The sequence below is a fragment of the Phocoena phocoena genome, chromosome X (assembly GCF_963924675.1).
Source record: "Phocoena phocoena chromosome X, mPhoPho1.1, whole genome shotgun sequence".
Classification (NCBI taxonomy): Eukaryota; Metazoa; Chordata; class Mammalia; order Artiodactyla; family Phocoenidae; genus Phocoena; species Phocoena phocoena.
In genome coordinates, this window is record NC_089240.1 from 101677787 (window position 1) to 101684963 (window position 7177).

Genomic DNA, 7177 nt, shown 5'->3' on the forward strand with positions numbered 1-7177 from the left:
ATTTTGGCCTCATGATGTCTGGGGCCTCAGCTGGGATGACTTGAATAGCTGAGAACTAGAATATTTGGGGGCGGGCTGGACATCTTTTTCTCCAGACAGCCTCTCTGCGTGGCTAGCTTGGGTCTTCTCACAGAAGGACAGACTCAGGGTAGGCAGACACATTACATGGTGCTTCAAGAGTCCAAGAGTAAGTGTTCCAAGAAGCCTAGGTGGAAGCTGCAAGGCTTCTTTTGTCCTAGCCTTATACATTCCAGAATATCACTTCTGCTGCATTCTTTTGGTTAAAGAAGTCACTAAGACAAGCCCAGATTCAAGGAGAGAAGAATTAGACTCCAGAGAGAGAGGTGCTGAAGAATCAAGAGAGAAACAGGATAATTGATATGGCAAGGTTTCTGAGAAAATGGAAAGGAATGGAATGCCAAGGACAGGTGGAGAAATGGGTCTCAGAAGGAGGGGTAGTTCTTCTATTGTTAGAAGAATGAGAAAAGTTAAATGGAACGGGATGAAGGTAGACAGCTGTAAGTTGTATGTTTGGTACCAGGCAGATGAAGTCAATCCCATCTTCCTTTCCATTTTTATGTATAAAGTAGGATGTGATGGTTAGGGGAGGGGTGGCAAAAATTTGAGAAAAGTGGAGAAGGTTTGAAATAGTTCAGAATAACTTAATAAGAGATAAGATTGGGGTTGCTGGCCAGACTTTCAGGCATATTTGAAGTAAAATATTTCTCTAAGAAATCATCAGATCATGTGAATAAGTAAGGATATACAGAAGATCATAACACTACTCAACAAGGTTGAATATATATATACATATATATATAATATATATGAGATTACCCTGTCCAAACATAGATTGTGTTTTCTTTGCAAATACCCATAGAACATTTTCCAAAATGACTCATTTATTAGTCTGCAAAAATGCAGAAATCATAGGAGTAACAGTCTCTGATCAGTGCAATAACATTACAAATTAGCAACAGAAAGAGCCCCCAAAATCAACACACTTAGAATTTTTTTCTGGTTAAAGTCCCTTAGATAACAGCTTTCTTGAGATAGAATTTATATGCCATAAAATTCACCCCTTTAAAGCATACAGTTCAATGATTTTAGTATATTCACAGAGTTGTGCAACAATTTCCACATTCTAATTTTAGAACATTGTCATCACCCCATAAAGAAATCCTGTCCCTTTCCTCAGCTGCCACTTAGGTGTCTAAGGCCGCGTTGGGGTGAGGCCCTTACATCATCGGGCGACTAGAACCACACCGGGCAGCCCCTGCCTAGCACTCCCCCGCACCATGGCCTCCGTCTTAGAGCTCGCGTGCATCTACTCCATCCTCATCCTGAACAACGATGAGGTGATGGTCATGGAGGATAAAATCAATGCCCTCATTAAAGCAACTGGTGTAAATGTTGAACCTTTCTGTTCAGGCTTGTTTGCAAAGGCTTTGGCCAGTGTCAACATTGGGAGCCTCATCTGCAATGTGGGGGCTGGTGGAGCTGCCCCAGCAGCTGGTGGACCTGCACCAGCAGGAAGTCCTGCCCCCTCCACCACTGCTGCCCCAGCTGAGGAAAGTAGAAGCAAAGAAAGAAGAATGTGAAGAGTCTGATGATGACATGGACTTTGGTCTTTTTGACTAAACCTCTTCAGTAACCCGTTCAATAAAGAGCAGAGCTCTTTGCTGACAAAAAAAAAAAAAAAAGAAAAGAAATCTTGTATTCATTAGCTGACACATCCTATTCCCACCTTTCCCCATACCCTGGCAACCACTAATCTGCTTTCTGTCTCTATGTATTTGCCTATTCTGGACGTTTCATATAAATGGAACTATACAATGTGTGGTCTTTTGTGACTGGCTTCTTTTACTCAGCCTAATATTCTCAAGGCTCATCCATGTAGTAGCATGCATCAGAACTTCATTCCTTTTTATGGCTGAATCATATTCCATTGTATGGGTAAGCCATATTTGTTTATTTCACCAGTTGAAGGATATTTCTGTTGTTTCTGCTTTCTGGCTATTATGAATAATGCTGCTATGAACATTCATGTACAAGTTTTTGTGTGGGCATATATTTTCATTTCTTGGGTAAATACCTAGGAGTGGAATTGCTGGACCATTTGGTAACTCCATATTTAACATTATATGGAATTGTCAAACTGTTTTCCAAAGAGGTTGTACTGTTTTATCTTCCCACAGCAATGTGTGAGGGTTCCAGTATCTCCACATCCTTGCCAACACACGATATTATTTGTCTTTTTAATTATAGCCACCCTGATAGGGTATTTTTAAAACATTTAACAAACTCTTTTAGGATAGTTTTACATTTACCGAAAATATATAAGAATATTACAGAGAGCTCCTATATACCCTGTACCCAGTTTTTCCTATTGTTAGTATTACTATGGTACATTTATCACAACTAATGAACCAATATCGATACACTATTCATAACTAATGTCCATATTTTCTTCAGATTTCCTTAGTTTTTACCTAAATGCCCCTTTTTTTCTCCTCCAGGATCCCATCCAGGAGACCACATCATCTTTAGTCATATCTCTTTAGGCTCTTCTTGGCTGTGACCATTTCTTAGACCTCCCTTGTTTTTGACTACCTTGACAGTTCTAAGGAGTCCGGTCAGATATTTTGTAGAATATGCTTCAATTTGAGTTTGTCTGATGCATTTTCCATAGTTATACATCATACCAAGGGTACATGCTATCAACATGATTTATCATTGATGAGGTGAACCTTGACTGCCTGGCTGAGGCAGTGTTTGGCTTGTTTCTCTACTGCAACACTACTCTCTTTCTCTCTTTCCAAACTCCACTGTTTATAAGGAAGTCATTATGCACATCCTACACTTAAGGAGTGGGCAGTTATGCTCCACTGGCTTGAGAAAGTATCTACATAAATTATTTGGAATTCTTCTGTACAAGAGATTTGTGTACTCTCCTTTAATTTATTTATTCAATCATTTATTAATATCAGTATGGATTTGTTGATATTTATTTTATACTTTGAATTATAATCCAATGATAATTTTGTTGCTCATATTGTTTCAAATTTGGCCATTGGAAGCTCTTTCAGTTGGCTCCTATATCCCTTTGACATACTTCTGTAATTGCAGGCGGTTTTTGTTTTTATGTTTGTTCAGTTTTTTATAATTAAAAAAATTTTTATGGTGCTCCCGACTCATTTTATATTTTCCATGCTCCAGTCCTAGAGTCAGCCATTTCTCCATGGAGCCCTGATTCCTTCTATAGGAGAATGGAGGAAAATTTGGTGCTATCTACTAAATGAAATATCCACTTAACCCTCAACTCTGCAATTCTGTTAGGTATGTAGCTTAAAGAAATAATGGCATTTGTTTTGAAAGAGGTATGTGCAAGCAATTTTTTGTGTGTAAGCATTTAAAATGCAGTATTATATGTATTGATAATTCACTTAAATATTTATTGCATGCTTATTATGAGTTCAGCCTATTCTAGGCCTTGGGGATATAGCAGGGAGTCAGATAAAGTCCCTACCTTCTTCTTTTATTTTATTTTTTTAAATAAAATTATTTATTTATTTATTATTTATTTTTGGCTGTGTTGGGTCTTCATTGCTGCACGTGGGCTTTCTCTAGTTGTGGCGAGCGGGGGCTACTCTTTGTTGTGGTGTGTGAGCTTCTCATTGCGGTGGCTTCTCTTGTTGCGGAGCATGGGCTCTAGGCACACAGGCTTCAGTACTTGTGGCTCGCAGGCTCTAGAGCACAGGCTCAGTAGTTATGGCGCACAGGCTTAATTGCTCCGTGGCATGTGGGATCTTCCCAGACCAGGGCTCGAACCCGTGTCCCCTGCATTGGCAAGCAGATTCTTAACAACTGCGCCACCAGGGAAGTCCCAAAGTCCCTACCTTCTTTTTTAAAAAATTTATTTTATTTTAATTTTTTAAATTTTTGGCTGCATTGGGTCTTTGTTGCCATGCGTGGGCTTTTCTCTAGTTGAGGCTAGTGGGAGCTACTCTTCATTGTGGTGTGCAGGCTTCTCATTGCGGTGGCTTCTCATGTTGCAGAGTGCGGGCTCTAGGCGTGCAGGCGTCAGTAGTTGTGGCACGTGGGCTCCAGTAGTTGTGGCATGCAGGCTCAATAGTTGTGGCTCACGGGCTCTAGAGCGCAGGCTCAGTAGTTGTGTCCTACAGGCTTAGTTGCTCCGTGGCATGTGAGATCTTCCCGGGCCAGGGATCGAACCCGTGTCCCCTGCATTGGCAGGCGGATTCTTAACCACTGCACCACGAGGGAAGCCCCTACGTTCTTGAAGCTTACTATCTACTGGGGAAACAGACAATCAACAACAACAAAAATAAATAATTTTAACGTCAGGCAGTCCTGTCACTCAGGGTACTGGCAGAAAAGAGAGGTGCATTCAAACAGAAGGATTGATAAGCATTTAATGAAGGAGTATTTACAAAGTTGTAAACAATAGTAAGTGAAAGGACAAGAAATGATTCAGCAGCCACAGGTGGGAGGGGAATGAGAAGACATTACCATAGCTTGGCCCTGAGTCAACCTGGAGAGAAGTATGGCAATAGGAGAGAGTCACTGGACAGGAGCGTCACAGCTGCTGGAAAATCACAGCAGGGAGGGAGCTGGGGAATAAATGCTACAACTCCAGTCTCTCCCACCCTCCTGTCTCTTGAGGGTATCTCTCACAGGCAAAACCAAAGGGGAAACCAGAAGGCAAGGAAGCCTATTATTGCAGATCATAAAGATCTGCTGCAGGGCACAGAGCAGGGTGGAAAGGGGTAGAGTGGATCCGGAGAGGCAAAGTGAGAATATTCAGAGCAGTAGTGATAAGTGCTATGGGGAAAAGTAAAGAAGAGTAAAAGAGAGAGTGTAAAATGGTGCACTATTTTAGATAGTGTTAAGATGAGGTGGCATTTGAATAATGGCGTGAGTGAAGTGAAGGAGGTAGTCATGTGGATATCTAAGAGAAGCACATTCTAGGCAGAGGGCAAAAGTGCCAAGGTCTTGAAGTGTTATTCATACAATGAAATATTATACAACAATCAAGATGAATGAACCACAGCAACATGCAAATATACATGGGTGAATCTTAGAAAAGTAAATATGGAGGGGGAAAAATTAGGTTCCCAAAGAGTACATACAGCATACAGCTGTATAAAGTTAAAATACATTATAATAAAAATTATACTTTTAAGAAAGATATATATATATCCATATATGTATGTAGATATGTACATATCTATATATGTGTGTGTGTATATATATATATACATATGTGTGTGTGCATATATATGTATGACATAAAATTGTATTAAATGGAGCACCACAAAACGATGAACACAGGATTCAGGATAATGATTCTTTGCCAGGGGGTGGGGGGAGGCAGAGGAATGAGATTAGGGCCATATGGTTAGATTTAGTTATTAGGTTCATGGATACTTATTATGTTATTTAAAAAACTAATTAAAAATGAACCATACTTGTATTAATAAAGAGAATGTGCCATGAATCAAAGATTATGATTAATTTAATTCTATTCATCCAAGAACCAATGAAAAAAAATAAGACTCTGAGAAGCAAGGGACCATGCTTGCCATGCTTGTGGAATAGCAGGAAAGCCAATGTGGCTGGAGCAGAGAAAGGGAGAGTAGTAGTAGATGAGGTGGAGGGGTGGATGGGGGCCAGATTGTGTAGAGCCTTCAGGGCAGGATGAGGACCTTGGATCTTATTATAACTGAGATGGGAAGCCACTGGGGGTTTTGCGCAAGGGAGTTACATGATCTAACTTATGTTTTAAAAGGTTCATCCTACCTGCTGTGTAAAAAATAGACTGTAAGGCAGCAGGCATAAGAGTGAAAGCAAGAAGCAAAATAAGTAAGAGACGAGTTTGGTAGTCAAGGTGACAGATGATAGTGAATTTGACTAGAGTCATAGTGTTGGAGGTATGTGAGAAGCGATCAGATTTTGGATATATTTTGAAAGTAAAGGTGATAGTATTTGATGATGGACTAAATGAAGGATGTAAGAGAAAGAGAGGGCTTCAGGGATTTTTGATCCAAGAAAATAGGTGGGTGGGACTCCCATTTATTGAGATGAAGAAGATTGCATGTTGGGGAAGGGGCTGAAATCAAGGATTCTATTTTGGACATGTTTCATTTGCAGTGTCTATTATTCAAGTGGAGATGTCAACTTTGGATAGTTTGAAGTGTAGAGGAGATATCCAGGCTGGAGATTTCAAATTGGAAGTCCATGGTATATAGATGGTATGGAAAGCTATGAACCTGGCTAAGGAGAATCAGGAGAGGGTGGTGTTAAGGAAGTCAAGGTACCAAAGTGTTTCCAGAAGGAGATCATGGTCAACTCAAATACTACTGAGAGTTTGAGTAAAATGAGAATTGAGTATGATTTTTGGTTTTGGCAAGGCGGAGGTCATTATTAACCGAACTGAGTAAAGGGACGGGGACGGGTGGTAGATGGCATTTTTAAATATTTATTTATTTTGGCCGCGCCGGGACTTAGTTGCAGCACGCTGGCTTTTCGTTGTGGCATGCGGGATCTTATAAATTTATTTATTTATTTATTTTTGGCTGTGTGGGGTCTTCGTTTCTGTGCGAGGGCTTTCTCTATTTGTGGCAAGCGGGGGCCACTCTTCATCGCGGTGCGCGGGCCTCTCACTGTCACGGCCTCTTTTGTTGCGGAGCACAGGCTCCAGACGCGCAGGCTCAGTAGTTGTGGCTCACAGGCCCAGTTGCTCCGTGGCATGTGGGATCTTCCCAGACCAGGGCTCGAACCTGTATCCCCTGCATTGGCAGGCAGACTCTCAACCACTGCGCCACCAGGGAAGCCCGTCATGTGGGATCTTTACATGCATGTGGGGATCTAGTTCCCAGACCAGGGATCAAACCCGGGCCCCCTGCATTGGGAGCGTGGAGTCTTACCCACTGGACCACCAGGGAAGTCCCTAGATGGCATTTTTAAAAGGAGAGACTATGGCAATACCTTATTGAGAAGGTAACATTTGAGCAAAGGTCTGAAGGAGGTGAGGGAATTGGTCATGTGGAGATCTGGGGTAGAGCTTTCCAGGTAGAAGGACCAACCAGTGCAAAGACCCTAAGATGTGGTGTGTTGGAAAATAGCAAGGCAGTCAGTGTGACTGGAGAAGAGTAAG

The 7177-nt window shown here is 41.4% G+C and overlaps 1 pseudogene; it reads left to right on the top strand.

Annotated features, from left to right (window-relative positions):
* Nucleotides 1-1298: 1298 nt before the first annotated feature.
* On the top strand, nt 1299-1641 carry LOC136142918 (large ribosomal subunit protein P1 pseudogene; annotated as a pseudogene).
* Nucleotides 1642-7177: the final 5536 nt, after the last annotated feature.